General features: G+C 37.9%; 1 long non-coding RNA gene across 1 annotated transcript; it reads right to left on the reverse strand.

Annotated features, from left to right (window-relative positions):
* Window positions 1-916: 916 nt before the first annotated feature.
* LOC125171071 (uncharacterized) lies at window positions 917-22,502 on the reverse strand. Its single transcript, XR_007154176.1, has 3 exons — window positions 22,083-22,502; window positions 12,737-12,739; window positions 917-927 (listed from the first exon to the last, which is right to left on the reverse strand). It is a non-coding gene; the product is annotated as an uncharacterized LOC125171071 (long non-coding RNA).
* Between the last annotated feature and the right edge of the window lie 4,647 nt (window positions 22,503-27,149).

Raw genomic sequence — 27,149 nt, forward strand, 5'->3', positions numbered from 1 at the left:
AATAATGATGTAACAAACATAGAGATGCATATATCTTTTCAAATTAGTGTTTTTATATTCTTTGGGCAAATACCCAGCAGTGGAATTACTGGATTATATGTTAATTCTATTTTTAATTTTTAAAAATATTTTTAAGTTTCTTTATTTTGAGAAAAGGAGCAGGGGAGGGGCAGAGAAAGAAGGAGAGAGAATTCCAATCAAGCTCCACGCTGTCAGCACAGAGCCCAATGCAGGGCTTGATCTCATGAACCATGAGATCATGACCTGAGCCAACAGGTTGGTTCATTCCCACCAACAGTGCACAAAGGTTCCTTTTCCTCTACATCCTCATCAACACCTTTGTGTTTCTTGTGCTTTTGATTTTAGCCATTCTAACAGGTTATGAGATGATATCTCATTACAGTTTTGGTTTGAATTTCCCTGATGATAAGTGATCATGTGTCTGTTGTCATCTGTACGTTGTCTTTGGAGAAATGTCCTTCATGTCTTCTGCCCACGTTTAATTGGGTTATTATGTTTTTGTTGTTGTTGTTGTTGTTGAGTTATATAAGTTCTTTATATATTTTGGATACCGATCTTTTATCCAATATGTCATTTGCAAATATCTTCTATTCAGTTAGGTTATCTTTTAATTTTGTTGATTGCTTTCTTTGTTTGTGCAGAAGTTTTTTTTTATTTTTTATTTTTATGTAGGGCCAATAGTTTACTTTTGCTTTTGTTTTCCTTGCCAGAATAATGTTGCTGCATCTGATGTCAGAGAAATTCTGCCTGTGCTTTCTTCTAGGATTTTTATGGTTCCAGGTCTTACATTTATTTAGGTCTTTAATCCATTTTGAGTTTACTTTTATGTATGGTATAAGAAAGTGGTCCAGTTTCATTCTTTTGCATGTAGCTGTCCAGTTTTCCTGACACCATTTGTTTAAGAGACTATCTTTTTCCCATTGCATATTCATTGATCTATTCATTGATCTATGTGACTATTTTTGTGCCAGTACCATACTCTTTTCATTATTACAGCTTTGAAGTGTATCTTGAAATCTGGGATTTTGATACTTCTAGGTTTTTTTTTCCTTTTTTTTTCAAGATTGCTTTGGCTATTTAGGGTCTTTTGTAATTCCTTACATACAAATTTTAGGATTATTTGTTCTATCTAGTTCTGGGAAAAATGCTGTTGTTATTTTGATAGAGATTGCATTAATCTGGAGATTGCTTTGGGTATGATGGACATTTTAACAATATTTGTTCTCCTAACCCATGAGCATGGGATATCTTTCCATTTGTTTTTGTTTTCAATCTCTTTCATCAATGTTTTATAGTTTTGAGAGTACAGGTGTTTTATTTCTTTAGTTAATTTATTCCAAGGTATTGTATCAATTGTGATGCAGTTGTAAATGGGGTTGTTTTCTTAATTTCTCTTTCTGTTACTTCATTATTAGTGTATAGAAATACAATGGATTTCTGCACACACACACACACACACATACACACACACACACACACACACACACGTGTGTGTGTGTGTGTGTATGTGTGTGTGTGTGTGTGTGTGCATTTCTTGTGACCTTACTGAATTCGTTTATGAGTTCTAGCAGTTTTTTTGATTGAGTCTTTAGGATTTTCTATATATAGTATTATGTCATCTGCAAATAGTGAACAGTTTACTTCTTCCTTACCAAATTGGATGCCTTTTATTGCTTTTTCTTGCTGATTGCTGTACTTCCAGTACTATGTTGAATAAAAATGGTGAGAATAGACATCTTGTCTTGTTCCTGATCTTAGGGGAAATGCTCTCAGTTTTGACTATTAAATATGACATTTGCTGTGGGTTTTTCATATATGGCTTTTATGATGTTGTGGTATGTACCCTTTGAACTTACTTTGTTGAGGGTTTTTATCATGAATGGATTTTATACTTTGTCAAACGTTTTTCTTCATTTGTTGAAATGATAATATAGTTTTTTATCCTTTCTCTTGTGATGTCATGCTTCACATTGATTGATTTGTAAATATTGTACCACACTTGCAGCCCAGGAACAAATCCAACTTGATCATAGTGAATGATTTTTTCAAATGTATTACTGAATTTGGTTTGCTAACACTTTATTGAGGATTTTTACATCTAGGTTTATCAGAGATCTTGGCTATAGTTTTCCTTTTTTGAAGTGCCTTTATCTGATTTTGGTATCAAGGTAATTCTGGCCTCATAGAATGAATTTGGGAGCTTTCTTTCCTCTTTTTTTTTCCTTGTTGATTTTCTGTGTGGATGATCTATCCATTGTTGTAAGTGGGGTGTTAAAGTCACAATACCACTATTGTATTACTATTGTTTAATCCCTTTATGTTTGCTATTAGCTCTTTATGTATTTAGGTACTTTATGTTTGGTGCATAAATATTAACAATTGTTATATCATCTTGTTGGATTGTTCTCCTTATGGTTATATAGCGTCCTTCTTTTTCTTTAGTTATCAGGCTTTGTTTTAATGTATATTTTGTCAGCTATGAATATTGCTACCCCAGATTTCTTTCACTTCCATTTATGTGATAAATGCTTTTCTATCCCTTCACTTTCAATCTGCACGTGTTTTAGGTCTGAGTCTCTTGTAAGCAGCATATATATGAGTTTTGCTTTTTTATTCATTCAATCACCCTATTACTTTTATTGGAGTATTTAACCTATTTACATTCAAAGTAATTATTGATAAGCATGTATTTATGACCATTTTGTTACTTATTTTACAGTTGTTTTTGTAGTTCTTCTCTGTTCCTTTCTTCTTTTCTTCTTTTCTCTTATGGTTTGCTTTCTTTAGTGATATACTTGGAATTTTTTTCCTCTGTTTTTTGCACATCTATTATTGGTTTTGATTTTTGGTTACCATTAGGTTTATATATAACATCTTATGCATATAGCAGTCTATAATGTTGATGGCTGCTTGAGTTTGAACCCATTATTTACTCCTTTGCCCCCTATGTTTTAGGTATCTAGTGTCATACTTTCTCCTTTGAGCATTTCTTGTAAGTCTGGGTTAGCAGTGATGAATTCCTTTAACTTTTCATTTGTCTGTGAAACTCTTTACCTCTCTCTTAATTCTAAATGATAGCCTTGCTGGATAGAGCATTCTTGGCTGCAGGTTTTTTCCTATCAGAACTTTTTGAATATATCATGCTACTCCCTTCTAGCCTGCAAAGAAAGTTCTGCTGAAAAATCTGCTGATAGCCTTATGGGATTTCCTTTTTATGTAACTGTTTTCTTTTCTATTTCTGCTTTTAAAATTCTTTTTATCACTATGTTTTGCTATTTTAATTACTATGTGTCTTGCTATGGACCATCTTGGGTTGATTTTGGAGGGTGGGACTCTGTGTGACTCCTAGATATGGATTTCTGTTTCTCTTCCCAGATTTAGACAATTTTAATCTATTATTTCTTCAAATAAATTTTCTTTCCCCTTTATCTCTCTTCTTTTTCTGAGATCCCTATAATGTTATGATGCTTGATGGTGCCACTGAGTTTCCTACATTTATTTTCATTTTTTAATGTTTTTCTCTGTCTCTTGTTCAGCTTGATGGCTCTCCATTATTCTGTCTTCCAGGTCAATGATTCATTCTGCTTTCTCTAGGCTACTATTTGTTCCACCTAGAGTATTTTTAATTTCATTTATTGAGTTGTTCATCTCTGATTTTTTTTTTCTTTTCTATCTTGTGTTGAGGGTCTCACTGAGGTCCTCCCCTCTTTTCTCAAGCCCAGCGAGTATCTGTATGATTATTATTGTAAATTCCTTGTCAAACATATTACTTATTTCCATTTCATTTAGCTCTCTTGCTATGATTTTGTCCTGTTCTTTCATTTGGGACATATTCCTCTGTCTCCTCATTTTATCTAACTTTCTATGTCTGTTTCTATGTGTTAGGAAAGTCAGCTATGTCTCCTATTCTTGAAAGTAGTGGCCTGGGGCGCCTGGGTGGCGCAGTTGGTTAAGCGTCCGACTTCAGCCAGGTCACGATCTCGCGGTCCGTGAGTTCAAGCCCCGCGTCGGGCTCTGGGCTGATGGCTCAGAGCCTGGAGCCTGTTTCCGATTCTGTGTTTCCCTCTCTCTCTGCCCCTCCCCCGTTCATGCTCCGTCTCTCTCTGTCCCAAAAATAAATAAAAAAGTTGAAAAAAAATAATAAAAGACTATTTAAAAAAAAAAAACAAAACAAAAAACAACAAAAGAAAGTAGTGGCCTTATGAAGAAGACATCCTGTAGTGCTCTGTAGTGCAGTGTCCCTTGTTCACCAGAAAGTGGCACTTCAGAGGTGTCTCCTGTGTGTGTTGCATTCTCCTATTATTGTGGCTGAGCCACTTTTTCCTTCAGTCCAGTCATCTTCAATGGCTCTCTTTGCCTGTTGTGGGCAGTGTTTGCTCCCTGTGTTGTTAATGAGCAAGTGTGGGGCTGCTTTGGGTTTGAATTGAGTCAGACAAAGTGTTTGCCAGAGATGCATCAGTGTTGAATTGCATGGTGCTTTCCCTGTGTTGTACCCTGCAAAGCTTTCATTGATGGGTAAGATCTGCAGTGAAACCAACACTCTGCCTCCAGCCCCCTGCTGGGGCCACAGTTAGATTGGTGTGTGTGGTTGTCTTCCATTCTCCCTAGGGCAGGAGTCACTTTGGAGTGGTGCTGGCCCCTGATGGGGCTGCTTGCACACTGCTATGCTTCAAGCACCACTTTGGACGGACTTCTGCCCAGGGCGGATTGGAAGGGGAGGTCCACAGGTGAATATGGGATTGGGGCATGTGGTATTATCAAGGTTTTCACAGGTCTGTTGTAGGAGGGGACCTGGAGCCACTTTAGAACACTGCTGCCACAGGGCTAGAGGGTGTGTGTGCACAGGAGAATGGGGGGGGTATTGTCAGCAAGTTAGTTGGAGAGTGCTGGTATTGTGTCGGTTCCCACAGGTGTCTCTGGGTCTAGGTTGGGGGATGGGGAGTAAATGGCACCCTCCAGCTCCTTTGCTTCCTGAGAAATCTAACAATCCCTCTCCTTTTAGCATATGCTATGGATTACTAAATAAGTCTTTTTTCCATATACCCCGAGCAATTTTCAAACTGCTGCTTCTATGTTGTATCTCTGCATCACTGTTTGTCATGTTGTCCCTTTAAGGGCAGGCACTCATTTTCCTCTTGCCCTCCTGGCTGTCTCAGAGCTGAGCCTGCTGATTTTTTTTTAATTTAATTTTTTTGTTATCTCTACACCCAATGTGGGGCTTGACCTCACATCCCTGAGATCAAGAGTCACATGCTCTTCTGACTGAGGCAGCTGAACCTACTGATTATTAAAGTTTTAGGTGTTAAGCCCTGCTGATTCTAAGAACATACAAAATTAGGCCCCTTTGGTTTTCAAAGCTGAATGTTACCAGGATTCATTTTACCTGTGTGGGGTCCCTGTTCCTAGGGTGCTTGGCAAGCACCTTCTCTACCCCCCAAGACCTTCCTCCCTCCCAAGGACAGTCCAAGAGCCCATTAAGCTCAGTACCACGTCTCCACCCTTTCTACCCTCCTCAATATGGCTTTTTCTCTGCATTTAGCTGTGGAGAGTCTGTTCTGCCATTCTTAGGGTCATTTTCTGGGTTGGACATAGGTGTTATCTAGGTGTATTCATGGGATAAGGTGAATTTAGCATCTTCCTGCTCTTCCAACTTCCCTGGAAGTCCATTTTACCTATTTTGTTATCCAATAATTAATATGGATTTACTTAAAATACTTAACCAATTATCTTAGATTCATTTGTTAAAAAAATCCATTTATCATCTGCTAACTTAAAATGCCATTTTATATATATTTAGTATATAGTATGGACCTTTGATGGGATTTTTTACAAAATTTCTCTTCTTTTTAACTAATCTGTCCTGTTTTATTTTTATTCTATTTTCAATATAGTTGTTTTTAGTATCTTTTAATATTTAGTTAAGTCTTGCTTCATTAGTTACCTTTCCTAAAAAATACATACTGTTCTGCTTATTGATGAATGATGGAGTCATTTTAAGTTTCAAGAATTGGGGATTTTAACTGATACATTTATTAAATACAAAAATTAATTTTGAGAGTTTGATATGAGAGTTTGATAATGAAAATACATTACTGAGCCTTTCTTCCGGGATATGGTAGAAATTTCTAATAGTGTCTTCTTTCATGACATATAGTTTTATACTGTTATTCCTATACCTGTATATTTCTTGTTGAGCTAATTCACATATTTAGCAGTTCTGTCTTCACTTTGCAGTTTAATGAAATAGTCTTTGTTTTAGTATTTTCTTTCAATTATTCTTACGATCTCCTTTTATTTTATATATGTATTTGTATAATGTCTTGCTGATTTTTTAACTTTTAATCTTTTTATTTCACTAAGAATAGGTGAATCTCTTAAACACATAGCATTAAGATGCATTACCTCTGATTTATCAAACTCATCTAAAGATCTTTATTCTTTCATACAAAATACAATTGGTCTATATTTATCATTATTATTGACATTTACCATACTTTGTCATTGTATACACTATATTTTTAAATTTTGCTGATTAATGTATGTTTATCTTTGTAAATAGATTGTTTTTTATGCATTTATTTAAAATTCTATTATTTTAAAAGGCATAAATTATGTGTCTGTTAGCGGTTTATTAATATTAATAAAAATATTAACTGTAATTTTCCATTCAATCTAACATAAAAAATGATAACTTTTAATGCCTCTTAAGGTATTTTTAATTTCTTTTTAAGATACATAATGAAACACAATTTTGCTTTTATCTGAATTTAGAGTCATGCACTTCTCTTTGTGTGCATATACCAGTATTAGAATAAGATTGTTATTCATTAAAATTTACACATTATACTCACTGCTTTCTGAACAATTTTGATATTGTGACATTTAATTTTAAAGTCATGTATAAAATAATTATTAAAAATGAATCTATGTTTAGCTTTCTCATTACTTATTGCATGTTTTTAAGTTTTTCATTTTTTATTTTACCTTATCTCTGTTTTTTCAAAAGTCTTTAATTACATATTATATAGAAGGCATTGTATCTTCCACGTTCTTGCATACCTGAGAATATATTTTCTTCAAATATGAAAATGAAATTTTTATCATCTTAATCTACAAAAGTTTCTCTGCATATAGTTACATTATCCTTATTAATATCATGAAGGAAAACTACATGCCATTGTGATATATTCATAATGCTTGAAGAAATTTTCACAATCTTTGTATTTCAAATATTTCTTCTGGAAATGTTTAATGACATTCGTTTCTCCCAGTCATTTAACATTAAGTGTGGGCAACCTACACAATTGCTAACATGAGTCTTTTTTAGTTCAGAATACTTTCTCTAGTTATGTCTTTGTGACCAAAGGTTGTTGCTTCTTCTTCAAGTGGAGTACTTATACTTACATTCTTTTTCTCTGTTTTTCAAGTCTTTCACTTTCTCAGTACTTGCTTTTAACATTTTTACCTTCTTGTTCTGAGATGTAAGACTTTTTTTTCTTTCTTTCTTTCTTTCTTTCTTTCTTTCTTTCTTTCTTCTCTGAGATGTAATTTACAAATATGGATGTCAAATGACAAATTACATTTTCTTATTTATCATTTCTATATTTTAATACCTCCAGTTATTGCATATTTGTTTCCTGGAGTTGTTTTCTATTTACATCTATTTGTAGTCCATCCTATTGACTTTTTATTTTGGATTTTGTCTCAACCTTTTAATAGAATTATAGTGGCTATATCTTCTTAAATTTTGTTGAGTGTGCCAATTATTTTTGAAACTTTTTTTTCTAATTTTTGTTTTTTTGAAAAAATTTGTAATGATTTTTTTATTTTTGAGAGAGATAGAGAGAGACAGAGGGCAAGCAGGGCAGTGGCAGAGAGAGAGGGAGGCACAGAATCTGAAGTATGCTCCAGGCTCTGAGCTGTCAGCACAGAGCCAGAAGAGGGGCTTGAACACACAAAACATGAGACCATGACCTGAACCGAAGTCAGATGCTTAACTGAGCCACTCAGACACCCCTCTAATTTTCAATATAAATCTATTTTTTGAGATTTCAGTTTCTTAGTCCATTGTTTATTAGTCCATTATTTAAATACCTTTTAAAAATATATATATTATGTATATATAATAGGTATTATATAAAATTATATTTTATATATTATATATATAAAGATATTATATATGTTATATATAATATATCTCTGTGTGTGTGCGTATTTTTTTACTTTGATTTTACTCAAATGAGGCAATGTGTTTCCAGACTTAATATTTACTAATGACATGAGTGAGGGTTACCTGAGGCTGAGAGATGACTGATACTATCTTATTATTTTTCTTAGCTGGGATTCAAGTTGAACAGCACCTACCTGATTCTTTACTTTTAGCAGATGTTAATATATTATTTCCTAACCAATGGAGCATTTAAAATGCTACACTACTAAGCTGGCACTGCCCTGGGGCTCCTTTTTATCTCTGTTTGACCTAATGTACTTTGGTCATAGAAACTATACCTCTTAAGCTGCAAACCATGCTTATTGTCAATTTATCACTCTCTTGGCTTTTGTAATTTTCTAAATCTGAATGCATGTAAATTTCTGAGATTGAAGAAACAGGAAAGGGACAGTCTTTCTCTCAAAAGTAGCACCTAGGGGCGCCTGGGTGGCGCAGTCGGTTAAGCGTCCGACTTCAGCCAGGTCACCATCTCGCGGTCGGTGAGTTCGAGCCCCGCGTCCGGCTCTGGGCTGATGGCTCAGAGCCTGGAGCCTGTTTCCGATTCTGTGTCTGCCTCTCTCTCTGCCCCTCCCCCGTTCATGCTCTGTCTCTCTCTGTCCCAAAAATAAATAAACGTTGAAAAAAAAAATTAAAAAAAAAAGTAGCACCTTGTGAGCAGGCTTGAGTTGGCATAGGCTGTGGGCTCTGAGGTAATGGGAAATACAATATATCTTCTTAATTGTTTTCACGTAGTCCACTCAAAGACAAAGCCTGGAGAAGCATTTTCTAAATCAAACTTCATCTGCCTTACACTTGGGATTCCTTTCTTCTGGCATATGTTTATCTTCTTTTCTTTAGTATTAATGTTTATGAGCATTCCTTTTTTTATTGTCTCTAGGTTTTTTTTAAGTTGGAATTTGTGAAGATCTACATGTAGGATCAAATCCAAGATCAATATAATTATGTCCATGTTTTGATTTTTTAGAAGAATGTAATGCCTATGAGTCCTGTATTTGAGCTGTGCAAAATTACATGAATAGCAAAATTACATGACTATGTTGTTGATAATTTCTAAATCTACGAGCAAGTATCAACTAATGATTTGTTAATAAGCAATAGCAAATATTATAAGAATTAATATCTTAAAATATGTCCAACTTATTAATGTAAGTTTATATTTCATAACTTAACATAATAAAAATCATTATAATAATAGCCAAAATGGCATCAGTGATTGTGATCCCAAACTCAGAGACTCACAGATGCCTACAAAAATCAAATACTGTTGAAATGGTTTCCTATGCTCTACCCCCTGCCAATCAATGCTTGACCGTCTAGCTTTAGTACTAGTTGGATTTAAATTCTTCTAGGGATTTGTTCATCCTAATTCTGATTTCTGCTAAAGCACCTGGGTTAAAGCACTTAAAGCCATCACCATGTATTTACATCTTGGTCTTAAGGGAATGTAGGTATGAGAAAAAGTAGAAAGGGAAAGATTGGGGAGCGAAGCTATATCACCAGGGTAAAAAGATGATGCCACTCTTGGAGAAAAAAAATCAGAGCATAGAGAAGACAAATGATGAGTACTAAAAGCAAGCTTTGCCCACATTAATTTTGCTTAGTTAACCTTTACCTGACTATCTGTTAGTCCATAAATGATCTCTAATCCACTGTAAGTCATGATGAGTCTATTGATACATAGGGGTGGAGTATTTAATCAAACAATGTCTAGGAGTTGGAATTCATTGACTATGCGCAGTTATTGAGGATGATTTTGAGGTTTTGAGATGTTCTATTTGTCACAGGTTTCAACATAGTTTTTATTTCTCTGAATGTGAAAATAAATTTAAAAAAATTCATTAAAATAGAGTTCTACAGTGGCACCTGGGTGGCTCAGGTTGTTAAGCATCTGACTCTTGATTTGGACTCCGGTCATGATCTCATGGTTCATAAGATTGAGCCCCATGTCAGACTGTGCTGACAGTGTAAAGCCTGCTTGAGATTCTCTCTCTTCTCTCTTTCTCTCTCTGCACCTCCCCTACTCGTGCTTTCTCTTTCTCTTAAAATAAATAAACTTTAAAAAAAGCTCTACAAGGATAGGGAATTTGTATTTTTCCCTTCTGCTTTCCTGGCATTTAGGAGAATGTTTGGCACATAACAGTTGTTCAGTAAATATTTGTTGATTGAATAAGTGGATGAATGTATGATAAGTGAATTAAGTAGGCAATCATCAAAGGGCAGTAGCAAGGCTGTGGGACTTCAGCAAATGTTGCCTGGTGTAATGAATAGAGCCCTGGAAGAGACATCAGAAATGGCTTCTCCTTTCTTGCATGGGACTAAATTGCTGCATAACATTTAGAACAACACCTCTAGCCCTGATCATTGTTCCTCTAAACCTAAATTTTCTCTTTTATAATCTGAGTGTTGAGAGGGTTTCTGATGAATATAGTCAATATAAATTTCCAATTATTTATAATACTTATTTTTCCATTTATTTACTCTCATACTTAATGAATCATATCAGCCGGAAAGTATCTGTTTCTCTCTTCCAGTAGATCTGTTAACCTCAGGGCAGATGCAGTACAAAGCAGTGGGAGGGGGGAACGTAGTCTCACTGGACCGCTGCTGCTCTTGCTTTGTGTTATCATGTGGCGTCACCTTTGACAGCTGATACCAGTCTGCCCAGTGATGATGCTCCCCTAATCCACATAGTTAGGCCCTCTGCAGTGGTTCCACAGGGAGGGAGGATAATCATAATCACTTGACTCATCTTGGGCAGCTCATAGGTTTCAATAGTTAGTGCTCAACTCTTTATATCCTAAGCCCAACTGTCTGCCAGGGTGGCCAGTTAGCATGAGGACATGATTTGTTACAGTGTTTACAGTTTTTCTGAACCAGAACCACCACTACTTTCCCTTTGTAGGGCTCACACCTACAGAGGATGGACTAATTTTCTTTTAGGCCTTCAGAACACAAATGGTCTGATCATCTTTTCTGTTGACTATAAGACACACCAGCATTTGAAATATTTCTGTTTAAATTTTCATACATTTAAGTATTGCCCTCCTGCTTTTCTCTAGGCCAGGTCTTTTTATACATGCTTTCATTGGCCCAGAGGCATGTCAGATAGTCCAGAAAGCTACACATAAGTCCCTTGGTATCAAGGCCTGATAGTTACTTTTATTTGGGAAGTGGGGGATAGTAACTGAGATCAACTCTGATTAGCTATCTGGGATCAGCTTGAAGCATATTAGTTCAAAGGGGGTAATTATATTTTATACTCTGGCAAATATGATAACAAACCCTTTCTCCAGGCAATGGGGCACTTTGCCAAACTTCTAAGAAAAATGTCTCTTGATGCTTCCAGAGATTCCAAAACCCACCTTTTGGAAGGGAGCCAGCTTCTTTCCAAAGTGATTTACCATTTTAGGAATTAGAATGATAATACACAGTTAAATCCATCTCTGGGCAGTGTGGATGGAGAAAAACAAAGTAATGTCCACGACACTGTCAAGCTAGAATAGTATCTGATGTAATTTTGACTCTCATTGTCAAAGCCAATTTGAGGGAAAATTGTGAAAAAGACTGAGACCTATCATTGACACCTTACCCTGTACCTCATCGGCTTTTTCCATCCTATGATCCTGTGTCCTAAATTCCATTGCTCCAGCCCCAGAATCTCATGTGTGTGTTTCCCTTTTTCTTTCAGTGGGTTACCAAGTAATTCCTGCTAAAGTTTCAACTAGTAGCTAAGGTATTGTTCACTGGAATATATCATGGAAAAAAATCTATATAAGGATAATTTGCATTCCTTAGTCTTTTGATAGATCATGGTTGTAATATGTTTGGGGAAAGTGTGACCTAATATTTCTAGTCGACTCATCCACAGAAACACTACTAAAGGGACCTTTGGAAATGTCGGGATTCCAGATCAGCCCGGTAGCCTTGTGATTAGGGATTCTGTGAACATCTGGTCATAGCCTGCCTGGTTTTATTGATAACCTTTCTGATCCTCATTCTTCCCACAGGATATGAAATATTATGCTGGAAATTCTATCATAAAGCCTTTTGTGTGTGTGCATGTGTGTGGGATGGGGTGGAGATAGAAAGTTTGACACTTCCGTGACCACGTTCCCTCCCACTCTTATAGAGGCCTGCTCAGTCTCATCACATTTGTTTCCACACCACCACTGAGGCAGTAAATCAAATGAAGAATTGGGAGCTTCTTCAGAAAGAATATTTCACCAAAGCAAAATATTATCATCTATATTATGCTGTTTTACCTTACCAATGCGCATGCTTTTCACTGCCTCACCTAATAGCCATTGTAAAATTAAAAACAGAAGCATACCCAACTGAAACTCACTCACATGGTCAATGCTATGTCAACTAGGTTGGCCATAATGATAGAACCTCCAGGGGTGGCAAGCTTCTCATGACAGACAAACTATGGTACTACGGCCAGAATTTAGTACTAGAAATGCTCTTAAATGCAAGCACTTTGACCAGCTCTTCAAATGTAGTGTATGTGGGGAGAGTGGGAGGAATGCTTTTAAATATGGCATTGCATTTTAAGAGATACCCCCCGCCCCCGCCCATTAACTGATTTAACAAAATTTGCAGAGGATGAAAGTCATAGATCTTATTTTAAGTACGATTTGCCACATAACTTCAAGCTCTACATGCTTGAGCTGTCAGTTTTGAAATCACTTAGGTCAGTTTATAGTAGGTTAGAAGTGAGAGAGGGGAAAAAGAGTAAATGACAGTACCCCAAATTGCAACCTAGTTGTACAATGTTCCATTCTTATTTTCACTTAAACTTGTGGGATATTTGGGTAGGCTATATTTAAAATCTGTATCTCTAGCAGACACTCCAAGCCTTGACTAGTTTTTATTAGTAATGTAGAACTGTTTTCTTTTTTTGGAGGGGTGAAATAATTGCATAGAGTTTCTTCAATTATATTGTACCATATGTTGTAAGATAAGTTACATGAGCATATGTATTTCATTATGAATATGAGCATATCAAGAAGAGAACACAGGATATTTGGACACTTTCACTGTATGCCATCTCTTCTCCAACCCCATCAAAACCTCTGAAGTCTCAGGAAATTTGGATGCTAATCACCTGTGAATCTTCTCACATAAAATTTCCAGTAGTTCCTGAAGTTAATACAACCAAAAATGCCAATAGAACAGACTTTGCTATATTACAGAACATCTGGTTCTGATCCTGGCAAGAGAAAATGAAAAGTAATGGAAACCAATATTTTGCCAGGATATGTTTTTTTTCAAGGTTCTTTTTTAGAAATGGGCAGGGATTCAATGGGCATCAATTCCAGGAATTGCTCGTTCCCTCCCCATTTTTGTGTCTATAGCTCTTTCAATTATGCACACACCCAGATTTATATGCAGCCATATCTTCTTTTATTTGTAAAGCAGATCTTCATTTCACTAGAAATTTCTGATCTATAAGGTGGTACACTTGCAATAGAGTCAACATGATAAATCTTTCAAGCAACAGGATTAGAGCTACTAATTAGAATGTGTTTTGCATTTACTATTTAAAAAACAAGTGGTGGGTGTTCACGATATGTCAGTGACATTGGCCTCTTTTATTATATTCATATTTCTCAAAGCTTACAAATCCACAAGAGATCTCATGTTTCACAGAAACAATACAGTTCTAAAGACAAAATATGTTATTATTTTTGCTGTTAAAAAAGGAATTTTTTTTAAGTGTTGCATTTAAAACCAAGAAAATAATAAATATGTTTATATATATACACACACATTTATATACGAATATATGTATCCACATGTAACAAATATAATTTTACTTCATATAGAAGAAAACCTCGCTCTCTTTGGGATCCTTTAATGAAAAGGAATGAATTCATCCATGGATTTAATATTACGGAAATATTTATCAATAAGCCACATTCCTAGAAAAGTATGAAGAGGTGTAACAAGGCATAATAAGGTGTTTGTCTAAGGATGATTTACATTTCATTTTATTTGAAATTAAAGCCAAAGAATGGTCAGATGTTTGTGACTCTGCTAGAAAAAGGAGAGAACATTTTCATTTTTCCATCTCTGTCTACCCCCTCCTGCCCTGTAATCAAAGTAGATTTCTCATGAAAAGTGGAATTTTAGATGCTTTGGGCAGAGAAAGATAGCTCAGTGGAAACAAAGAGATGATGTGAAAGAAACTGTGGAGGACATATGGGGGAAACAGGGATGGGGAGAAGCCAGGAATTCAGAAAATTAGACCTGAGTCCTTTTAAAGCAACCGAGGCATTGCAAATATTCTGTGGTTAAGCTGATGTCCTAGTCCCATCACATTTATATAAAGTCATTGTTTCATGATTCGTGGTCCTGAAGATTTTGGGCATAAAGATTCAATCCAATAAATTAAAAAAGCATTTCTCTGCAGTATTTTTATGCAACTTCTAGTTTTAAAAGAACGGATCTGCTCGAATGAGAGTAAAATGTTGGAAAAATGAAAGACGTGGGGTCTTTTCGAGTTTTCTTAGAGTATTGGTATGAGGCCGTGACGCACGCCCTCCTCTGAGGTTCTCAGCCTCCGGTGAGTGAAATGGATCTGTGCTACAGTCCACAGTGCTCTGCCTCCTTCTTCCCAAAGCTCCCGTGCGTTCAAGGGCAAACGCGATTCTGTTTTTCATATCGGCAAATTCCCTGGGAAAGAGGAGAAATTTGCGCTAAATCCTTCAAAACATTAAGTCCTGTGTAACCAAAATTAAACCTGCACAAAATATTTTTCAAAGTTTTCAGCACTCCCTGTTATCCTTCCATATGCTCACTGTTTGTTTTTCATGCTGAACAAATAAAAAGGGGAAACTCGTGTGAAGAGAAGTATGTTAGAGTTACTTTAGCGAAGTACTGCCTAGCTCTCAAAGCCGTTCCCAGTCCTGGTGCAAGACTGGAGGGAAAATTTAATTAATACGTATATTTAATATCATGGCATGAAAAACATACGCACCCCGGAAGGCTCCGCCCGGCCATGCTCTGTCAGGTAAATACATGTTTTGATCCATGTCCAAACCCCAAATAAAATTTTGAAACCATTTGGGAAGGTCTCGAGTAAATGTTCTTGATATTTAAAATATGCTCTGCCTTACCATATGTTTGAAGAATTATGAATATTGGCCAGTTTCTCTTTGTGAACAGTTGCAGTGCTAGCACTGACTTTTAGAAATTCCTCACTACAGGAGAGTGTCTCAGGGATCATGTGAATTTTGTGCGTATGAACTATCTGAATTTTTAAGTTTTAAGGGATTAGTGGTTAGGGCAGTGGGGTTGGTTTAAATTTAAGGGCTTGGAGCCACAGTTAGTTGCGGAGAGAGAAGGTGTGTTCTCTTGGAAAGTGCCACACCATAAGCGCTTGGCCGCAGCCACACAGGGTCCCTTTCCTTTGTGAACACCGTGGCCAGCTCTTGGGTACCTGGACCACTGGCGAATAGTTTGAAGAGAAAGTGCTGTGACACATATGTAGTGAGGAGGGAGCAGTGTGACCAGAGACCACAGTGGCAGCTGAAGGCCACCAGCATGATGTCCTAAGAAGAGCCAAGTGCAGTGTGCAATGGAGAACAGAATAAGAGCTTTAGAACCAAATGGACTGGTTTTATATTCTGTCTTTCTTCCTACCTAGTAGCTCTGAGTAAGCTGCCTAACACCTCAGAGCTTCAGGTTCATCATCTGTAAAATGGGAGTAGTAAAATCTATATGGGGTAATATTAAGGATGAATGAATTAACAAGTAAGTGTGTCTAGCACATATTAGTCTTTCAATCAAATCTCTCCTCCCTCAGCCTGCTCTTCTGGCGCGATCTTATTCATCCTTGCGATTTAAACTGAGATATACGCTGGTAACTTCCAAATCTATAATGCGACCCAGACTTCACTTCAGGGTTTCGGGCTCATAAAGCCGGGGCCCCTACCCTCCCTATTATCTCTCCATTGAGCTAACACAATTGTTCTGTCAACAGCGTCCCTACCTTACCCCCTCACATGCATTTCCCACACTTCTGGCAAAATGATCTCTCTGAAATACAAACCTAATAGCTCTTTCTCTTTTGAAAAACATTCAATCCTGCCCCGTCATCCACTGCAGGGATCTACAATTTATGGCCCAGGGGTCACAAAAAAAGAGTGTACAGTAAGACTCTGTGTGATCTGTAAAGCCTAAAATATTTACTGTCTGGACCTTGACAGAAAAAGTTTGCCAAACAGGATGCACCCTAAGTCCAGATTTGCACACAGCTCTCCTGAATCTTCTCGTGCCTCTCCCTGCCTTTAGCCACACTGACCCACTTATATGTTGTTTGGTCATAGAAAATCTGTAATTACATGCCTCTAGGCTGTGGCACATCAGTGGCCTCTGTCACAAATGCTTTTTGTCTTCAGCGGGATAACACCTGCTCATTCTTTAATTTTCACATTTGCTCTCTCCTCCACCGGGAAGCCTACCTCACCCATATTAACCAAGCAGAGTCCGTTGTCCTTTCCTCTGTACTCCCATAATTTCTTATGAATATCCCTGATATCTCAACCCAAGTCATATTATTTTTCTCCTATGGGTCATACTTTCTGGCTTCTTTGCATGCCTGATAATATTTGACTGGATGCCAGACATTGTGAATTTAATCTTGTTAGGTATGGATATTTTTGTATTGCTATAAATATTCTTGAGCTTTGTTCTGAGATACAATTAAATTACTTGGAAAGATTTTGACCCTTTTGGGACTTAGTTTTAAGCTTTGTTAAGCTAGACCAGAGCAATCTTTAGTCTAGGGCTAATTTTGGTCCACTATGAGTAGTTAGCCTGATGTTGTGTGAATTATGAGGTTTTCCACTCTGGCTGCTGGGAAAACATATTATTCTCAGACCTATGTGAGCTTCAAGTGTTATTCCTTCTCATCTTTTCAGGTTGTTCTTTCCTTGACCTTCGAAAGTTCCCTCATTTAACAGTGATGATCAGTCTTCAGCTAAAGATTGGAGGGGGGACTGTTTTGGGTCTCTAGCGCCCTCTCTGTATAGGTTTCTTCTTTCCTGTAGTCTACCATGAGAACTCTCAGCTCCCCCTCCTCACTTCAGAAGATCCACTGAGCTCCAGCTGGGTTCCTCTTCTCTGCACCATGGCCTGGAAACTCTCTCCAGGCAGTAAGCTGGGCAATCTTTCTTTTTGTTGTTTTTTGTTTGTTTTTGTTTTTGTTTTTGTTTTTGTTTTTGTTTTTGTTTTCTGGAAGTAGGTTCCACACCCAGTGAGGAGCCCAGCAGAAAACACAATACCAGACTTTAGCACAGGACCCTGAGATCAAGACCTGAGCTGAGATCAAAAGCTGGAAGCTTAACTGACTGAGCAACCAAGGTGCTCCAAGCTGGGGCAATCTTATGGCTTACCTAGTTTTTGCTCATGTCTCAGAAATCACTGTCTTTTGTTACTTGATGTCTAATGTCTTAATAATCATTGATTTATAGAAATGTGCCTTTTAGAGTTATTTCAGCAGGAGGCTAAATTCCTGTTACTTTATTTTGATCAGAGATGGAAGTACCACATTATATTTTGATTATTGATTTACGACTGTGTTTCCCCTTACTTAACTGTGAGGTCCTTAGTAGTAAGGCTTTCTAGCACTTAGTACAGCATTGTGTTTTACACATAGTAGTTTCCTAATGCATTTTTTAAACAAATGACTAAGGCAAAAAAGAAGTGAGAGACAGAATCATATGGATCCTACACTGGCTGTAGGGATCCCTAGAACACCATTCTTGCCAGAGTTCTCTTCAAACCCAAGGCTGTGCTCTCTCCAATACTAACATGTTTTTTTTAATTTTTTAAAGTTTATTTGTTTTTGAGAGAGAGAGAGAGAGAGAGAGAGAGAGAGAGAAGAGAGAGAGAGAGAGAGAGAGAGAGAGAGAGAGAGAGAGAAGAGAGAGAGAGAGAGAGAGAGAGAGAGAATATGAGTGGGGGAGGGGCAGAGAGAGAGGGAGACACAGAAGCCAAAGCAAGCTCCAGGCTCCCAGCTGTCAGCACATAGCCCCACATAGTGATCAAACTCGTGAACTGCAAGATCATGACCTGAGCCTAAGTCCAACGCTTAACTCACTGAGCCACCCAGGTGCCACTCCAATACTAATCTTAAACGGAGGCTGCGTACAAAGTGGCTTTAAAAGTGGTAATCAATACATAATGTGTGTACTATTTATCACTGTTAATCAGAGCCCATGAAAAATATGGTATTATAATATGAAAATCAAACAATGTAGTTTGACTTAGTCTGATAATAATAAATAGTAAAGCTTCCTGAATTACAGAGGTTCTTTCATTGACAATAATTTGACCTTCTCTGGTTATAGTGCCATGTTGTGGGAACACAATTATATGATGTTTAACCAAAGAAATGTTTCAGTAATTGCTTTCATTAAATGTTTTGTGTAGATTATTATAGTAGACATTATTACCTGACAATCTGACAAACCTGCACTCTTTAGTAGAAGAAAATGATATCGGGATTGACAATTATTAACATTAAATTCCTAGTTTTACAAAAAGCTGTTAGTAGTGGAGATGGCTTAGAATACCATTGTGGATTGAAAAGTGTCCTCTCAAAATTCATACATTTGGAGTTCTAACCTCCCAGTATCTCCAAATACTTTTTTGGAATTAGGATTATTATAGATGTAATTATTAAGATGAAGTCATACTGGAGTAGGGTAGGCCCTACTCCAATGTGACTGATGCTGTTATCAAAAAGGGAACATTGTATACAGACATACACATGAGAATAACAGTTGTAGATGAAGTCAGAGGTTAGGATGATGCTTTTATAAGCCAAGGAATGACACAGATTGCCAGAAAATCACTAGAAGATGGGCAAGAGGCATGGAACAGATCCTCCACACAGTCTTCAGAAGGAACCAACTCTGCTGATGCTGTGATTTTGGACTTTTAGCCTCTCAAACCGTGAGACAATACATTTCTCTTGATGTAGCCACTTAGTTTGTGGTACCCTGTTACATTGGACCTACCAAACTAATACACGTAGTATGTTATCTGAGTTAAGGTACCTTGATTACCTAGTACTCGCTAAACATAAGACATTGGGGGAAAAAACAGTAAGGCATTGGAAATTAACATCTCTTGAGTATCTTCTCTGGTGATATTATCTCATTTAAATACCACATTTCCATAATGTAGTTCTTCTCATCCTTATTATACTCACAAGTAAGTTGAGATTTTGGCTAAATAGCCTGTCCAAGCTATAGGATCAGAATTCTAAACCCTATTTTGTCTGATCCAAAGCCTCTATTTTTTCTTTTATGCCACAATGCCCTGCAAAGATCAGACACTAAAGAAGCAGGAAACGTGGGTACAGAGGTCAGCTGATAAGCAATCTTGATTCCATCTGCAACCTTAATTCCCATTTGCCATAAAGATTAATATTCACAGGTTCTAGTGATTAGGATGTGAGCATCTTTTTGGGGGGATTACTCTGCCTATGTCAGCATCTAAGGCAGATTAGATGGGGCTCTCAAAAAGCACATACAGAAGAATCACAGCAGAATTCTTTAGGGTTTTGGAACAAAGCCATTTCATCTTTGTCAAATGTTTTTTGGCCTTCTGGGAAATAGCTAATGGATTGATTAACTACTGGACTGTGGTGGAGACTGACTTCTTAAACATGTAACATCAGGTAAAAATATGTTGGAAGACAGTTTTCCATGGGAGTATCATGTTTCCGCACATCCAGTTTTCAAGTCTATGTCCCGAACTATCTTTTTAGGGACATTTGCATAGAAAACAGCCTGGGAAATTAGAGATTATGTGTCTTGTCTGTGCAAAGGTTGGGCCGATTTGCTAATAGCCCCTGTAAAGGACTGAGGTTTCCTAAATGCAGGACTTCTCAGCTGTGACACAAATCCACTGTGTGTGCAGCATCACCTGGGCCCTCTGGGACTTTGGGGACAAAGGAGCCAATGTAGACATGAAGCTTTGTCTGTCTACTGTGTCATGAGTAATGAAGTCCTTTGTCTGTACCTCAGGAATTGTGTGTTTTCTGCCAGCATCTGTGGAACTGTAGCAGGCTAACTTGTTAACTTGTCAGAGGAGTAAAATCTCAGACCCTTCAAGGTTTGTGACAGTTTTGGTGACAAAAATAGAATGCTTACAGAGACATGGCTTTCTGGAAGAGGAAAGTGTTGTTTGTGGACTGAGTTAGGGGATCTGAAAAGCCTCCCCAGGGTCTAGAAGCAAATGCTCTCACCCAAGTGGTGGGCGAGATGGGAGAGTAAGGGTCCACTACTGTCTTACCTTTCCAGGAGCCTGAGCGCCAGTATGTAGGAAAGAAACAAGTTGTCTCAATCATGCACTTGTTTTTGTTCGCACTCCTCCAGGCAGGAGGAGGAAGAGTGAAGAAGTCTCTAATTTAGAGCTATGGGTGGAACAAAAGTGTTAGAAATTCACTTGGTTGAGGGGCGCCTGTGTGGCTCAGTAGGTTGAGCCTCTGACTCTTGATTTTAGCTCAGGTCATGATTCCAGAGTCACAGGATCCAGCCCCTATTCAGGATCCACACTGAGTGTGGAACCTGCTTAAGATTGTTTTCTCTCTCTCCCTCTGCTCCTCTCCCCAACTTGTTCTCTCTCTCTCTCTCTCTCTCTCTCTCTCTCTCTCTCTCTCAAATAAAAAAGAAAAAGAAATTCATTTGGTTGAGCCATGATATAGTCACTCAAAACCAGAAGTACCTTGCTTACCGGCACTGAGAATAAATATGCCCTGCTTACTGGCATGGAGTCTCTCTCTCTCTCTCTCTCTCTCTCTCTCTCTCTCTCTCTCTCTCCCTCTTTCTTTCTCTCTCTCTTTCCATCTATCTCCAGCCCTGTTCCCTCATTCTGTCACTTTCACTAGACTCCAGCCTCAGCTATTTCCTGAGTATGCTGGGGAACATCAGAGAGAAGAAGGACTCCATCTTCTACGGCTAAGACTCTGTGACAAATGAGAGCTGTCTCCCACCCATATAGACGCAGGAAAGAAAGGGTGCCAGGATCCCACTGATGGATTTTGTGCAGCAGTCACAATGGAGGAGATAAGCTAACAAGATCTGTCAAGTGGGGTCCTTTGGCCAATTCAAAGTATTGTTTTTTGCTTGTGTAGATTGATGTGTTATATGCTGGCACTTCGTTGTCATATAAGAGCCAAAGGAAGTTATCCCAATTTGGGAAGAGCTCAGGAGAGAAGTAGTAGTAGGACAAATCTCACTGCCACTTGTAAAGAGAGGTAGCCTCCATGTGGAGACAGTCCTTGGGGTTTTAAACTGTGGCCCCCCTGACATGTCTACTAAATGTACACCTTTGGAAAAGCAGCTATTAGCTTTCTGATGAGTTGTCAAAATTTAATATCTTGCCCATGGAGGTCTTATGACTCTGTGACTTGACATCCCATTTTTGTGTGGGTTAATTCAGACTCAATGACTAACAGAGTGGGAAAGGCTCAGAAAGCTTTGTTTTTCAAAAGGGAATGTCATATGAAAGAACAGATCCTTCCTGGCCCCAGTGGTATCTCAGTTTTACATGAAAAATGGCAATTATCCTCTTGGGGGAAATTTTATCCCCACCTTCTCCACATGAAACTAAGTCATTGGCTCAATGGGGACCGTGATTCTTTTTTTTTTTTTCCCAGAAAAGGATATTTTTTTTATTCAAGTAACTGCAAATAGGAAACCAGATTGGGGGGGGGGGCAGGCTGGGACAAATAATGGCTACCTCCTCCTCGGCAGAACAGGGGGAAAGGTGGCCCCTACACGCTTGTCGGTCAATACAGCCCCCCCCCAACTCCTCACTCTGCTGCAGCATCCTAGGGGCAAGGCCCCTACCTTCCCTGGGACTGGGGTGGTCGGTAACCCAGCCTGCTCTGCCCCAGGCCCCTTCCCCTAAGAGCATCTTGGAGGAGGGGGATGTGGGCAGAACAGGAGGAGGCAATGAGGATGAACATTTGGCGCTGGTCACAGCAGCAATGACGGATGTCTAAGAATGGAAACATTGAACAAAACCAACACAACTATCCAGAGGTAGTTTGTGAACAGAGGAAAGATGGAACCAGAACCTTAGGGGGTGGGAAGGAGCAGAAGGGTGGGAGTGGGCAAGGCTAGCTCCTTGTTATTAGTGCCCTGTGTGAGGAAAGGGGAAACTGAGGCCTAGGGTAGAAGTGGATAGGGTTGGGCAGTGGCTCCAGCCCACCTTAGGTGGCTACCACAGGGAAGCTGGGCCTCCTGGATAAAGGGTGGCCTGGGGACCATGATTCTTAAAGTTTCTCCTAAATGCCTGGGCTTGGTTCATCAACATTGACACTTTTTGAGGCTACTGATCAGCTAACTCAAGACACACCATATTAGCCCTTGAAACTAATCTGTGTCATGTCTTTGGCTTTTTAGACCATTTGCCATTTGACAATGATGTACCATTTATGACAAAAACTACCTCCCTTAGCTCCTCTCCACCTAGTTCATACACTTTTACTATACAATTTAGTCATTGAATGTAGCCTCTAGGATTCCCAGAAAGGGATAATTCTCTTTCACCTGCTTCTGGGTGTTTTTCAGGATAAAAGTGGCTGGGGGTCAAATAGATTTATTGTAAAACTTCAGGATTCCATCTTGAACATTATTGGGAATGATGTGCCTTTCTTTTCTTTAACAGTAATCCCAGGCTAAACTAGGTGGCACATCGTCAGAGTGGAAGCCTGCCCAGAAGGCGGACTATAGGAATCAAGCTTAATTCTAGTTGTTTTATAAAAGTGCCCTTGATGTCTTGCACTTGACCCTTCTAGATGAAAAGACTGGGTACAAATAAAGCATGGCTGGGAACAAATGAAGTTACCACTCTGAAATGGGACACACTGATCAGCAAGGGAGGGAGAACAACAACCTGGACCTGGGGAAGGGACACTTTATACCCTGTGGAGTATGGGAGAGAGAGGGACATTGACTATCTTGGTGTCTTCCTCCAGAAGATTAACACCCTGGTGCAACTCTCCAGAACTGTTGCAAGTGCCTTAAAAAATGAACTGACTGCTGGGTCTGTCATGCCTTTCTGGGTAGCTTTGACCATGAATTTATCAACGATCCCTTTAACCTTACTTTGAAGTCTATCAGAAGCAGCAGGGGATGACCTGAACTCTTGTGCCTCCCATACGAAACACTTATCAACACCCCCATCTGCTCCCTACCCTCATTCTCAGTCATTTAAAGGGGTAGAGTAACGCCACCTAGCTGTTGTCATAGACAAACAGGACATATTGGACTGGCTTCCCTCAAGCAGTTCCTCCAACAAGTACTGGGCCCAGTTATTCAAACTGAACTATAAATCATAAGACCCTGATAGCTAGACAAGAGGCCCCATAGGAGATACTGCCCACCAGTGTCACCAACTGATACGTCTCACTCAATCCCCATCATTTATAAATATTTTCCTTCTAGGAGTACCATGTGTACCTCAGGATTGTGCTTCTTTTTTAGAAGGCAGAGATTCATTTGCTTACCTCCTTAACACACAAAAATCTACCATACGCGCAGCACACATTTGGGACTACCCTATATTGTTTTCTTAGGATTGATGCAAACATCAAACTGATACAAACAGACTACTTACTGTGCCATAAGTAGTAAAGTCCTGGCCCAAAAGTTCTTGTGTCTTCTGCCAGCATCTGTATGAAGCTCAGAGACTAACTCCTCAACCACAAGCAGGATAAAACTTGGATCCTTCAAAGTTACTGACAAGCTACCATCATGAGCTGGGTATATTACCACTCATTCTGTCTCAGAAGTTGAATATGTACAACAGTAGTCAAATGAAAATAGTATCTATGGAAAAGTAATAAGCTGATGCAGGAGGTAAAAGTTAGTTACATGAGCCAATTACACCCTCAGCTTTTCTAGTGCTACCTTGCTTCTTCTTTTTTAATTAGTATGGCTTTCTGGAGAGTTTCCTATGATCAGTTGGCTGGGTGTAAAGAAAACTCAAGCCTAGTTTATTAGCTTTTCTTAATATGTTAACACAAGTTGAAGTGGACTGCTGTGGTATACAGCCCCATTCAGCATGACCCTGAAGTCTTCCCAGTGGAAAAGACTTCTTCACTTTGAAAAGAAGGAAGGATAATCCAAGGTCAGGTTCTACAGTGATTCCTGGTTAATGACTAATAGTCTGGCTGAGTTTTTAGTCCATATGTGGAAGATATTCTAAAAATAGAACCAGAGCATGACAGACATCCTATCTCGTATTATTGCTCAACAAAAGACCTGTATTGTGGAAGAGAACCTTAACAATCAGGCAGACAGATAATCTACTCTGTAAATGTACTACTTTTGTGGAAGTACTTTTCCAGTTAGCGCAGGGTTTAATCAATGGGTTAATGAACAAGGGAACCATGGTGAGAGGGATAGAGATATTATTGAACAAACAACCTGCACCCCTTTAACTGTTTTAGTTTTCTCAGGCTGCTATAGAAAAATATCAGACTTAAACAACATTTATTTCTCACAGTTCTGGAAGCTGGAAGTCTGAGGTCAGGGTTCCAGTATTCCTGGTTTGTAGACAACCTTCTTCTCACTGTATCTTCACATTGCTGAGTTTTCTGATCTCTTCATTCCCCTTATATGAGCCCAGTCCCATTCCAGGAGTTCCAAACCCATGACCTCAATCAAATCAAATTATCTTTTAAAGGTCCCACCTCCAAACACCACTACATTGTGGATTAAAGCCTCAGTATATGAACTTGAGGGCCACAAACATTCAGCTCATAGCATTAACCAGGACTAACCTGGTCACTGCCAATACTGATTGCCTATTTTCCCCAATAGCAGGGACCAATATGAATTCATTATGGGACTGTATTTGCAAAGACCAGTTAGCTGCCAGATGACAGGTTAATGATGTTGAATTTCTTCCATCATAGAAGATGAAGTGACATATGCTCATTGGATTAGATACTTATTTGAGACTTTGGTTGTACTCTCCTTTCTTGTCATATATGTTGATAATATTGTCAGTGGACTTCTTGCTTTCTCCATTATCATGGTAAACAACATAATATGGCTTCAAATCGAATAAGACCTGATAATCATCAGGTTTAGTCATTTTACCATAGATGCCATCTCCAAGATATTCCTGGCCTTATAGAATATCCAGGATGACATGTTTCTCAAAAAATTATGTTATCTCCATGTAATTTCCCATAATTCTTTCCCTATACATCTTAATTTTATTGCATTCAAGAATCTGCCCTTTGTAGGTCAGTCATTATTTTTACAGTTAATTTGTGATGAAAATAGCTATTCAACAGTTAACAATGGTCTACATATTTTATAGAAGATGCCAATAGCCTTAAATTCTCAGTAACTTTCAAAATCTCATCTCATTTTGTCTGCCTTATTTTAATTTTATCTAAGTGCCTTCCCAAACTTGCTCTTTTGTCATGCCATAATAAATTAAAAAGTAATTTCTCCAAATAATTTTATCTCAGTATGTTTAGTTAATTCAACAAGTATTTTTTGAGCTCTCACAATTTATACGGTGCTGCCTTAGGACTAAAAAAAAAAAAAAAAAAAAATAGAAAGATGCATGAGACAAAGTCCAGTCCTTAGAGCTTTAGCAATTACAGAAAGTTTCATCATTCATTCAGTAAAGGGTTTCCTAATACCTCTAAAATGTTTGAGTCTGAAGGAAATGATAAAAGATCCATAGGTGGAATAACATTCTTTAGGGTAGCAAAATGACAATATCAGCCTATAGATACTCCAGTGTCTCCACCACTGAACCACCCACACACAGTTAATATAAATCTGAAACTCTAGAGTCATATTTAGTTTAATTTGGGGTTCTTTATGTTTCTTACTGACAGCCTTATGAACTGTTCAGTTTCCACTCTGAAAAGTTTGAATGCTGGTGTCTCCAAAGACTTGAAATTTTTAACTTTGTATTTCTATTTTGTTTAGTAAGGACTTTGCATAAACTATCATTTCAACTCTCTGCTCAAGAAAAGTAAGTTCCGTTATAACATTTCGCCTAATTTTGGAAGACATTTTAAAAAACTAATCTCCAACAAGCAAGGAAATTATCATCTACTGCAGTATTAGCTAGAATGAAGTTCAAAATAGTAAAACTTATTTCATAAACTGGCATTTTCTTTATAATTTTTCCCAATGATTTTCTTTCTTTTTTCTAAATGATTTATGTTAGAATTTCTAAAATTCTTCGCAAAAGTGATATAACTGCTGCACAGCTAGGTTATAATAACTGCACAGCAAGGATTTCCAAGGATCTTGCCCTTTGTTCCATATCTTTTTTAACTCACTGAGAGAAAGTTATTGTATAATAATTACACACCTTGTTATACCTTATTACTTTAGAATTGTACACTCTTCTCTGTTACCTTATTAGAAAAGAGAATGGGATGTAACTCTGGAGTAAAAGCAAGTATTGACAGGAATGAGCCATTAATAATTCCTGGCTCCAAACAGAAGCACTGATTATGATTAACATAATTATGTTAAGCTAATGAGAAAGAAAAATATAAGTAATATATTCAAGTCCCTGTAGATTTCTTTCTTCTTCTTCACTGAGATATAGAGACTTTTAATAGAAAAGAGACGAGAAGTGTAAAGGAGAAAGAAGGAGAGACAGACAAACACAGAGGGAGAGAAGAAAGAAAAGGAGAGAGAGATGAGTTAGGGGAAGGACTTCATTTCTCATTTTGTATATAACTCACTTACTATCAAAATTCTGGTTTTTCCCCAAGCAGAAGATCATAAAAATAATGTATACCATCCATGATCATCCTGTGCATACCTCAAACTTCAGTGTTTCTCTCTTCCACATTTCAGTGAACTAAAGAAGTGGTTAAAAG

This window comes from Prionailurus viverrinus, chromosome B4, assembly GCF_022837055.1.
Source record: "Prionailurus viverrinus isolate Anna chromosome B4, UM_Priviv_1.0, whole genome shotgun sequence".
Classification (NCBI taxonomy): Eukaryota; Metazoa; Chordata; class Mammalia; order Carnivora; family Felidae; genus Prionailurus; species Prionailurus viverrinus.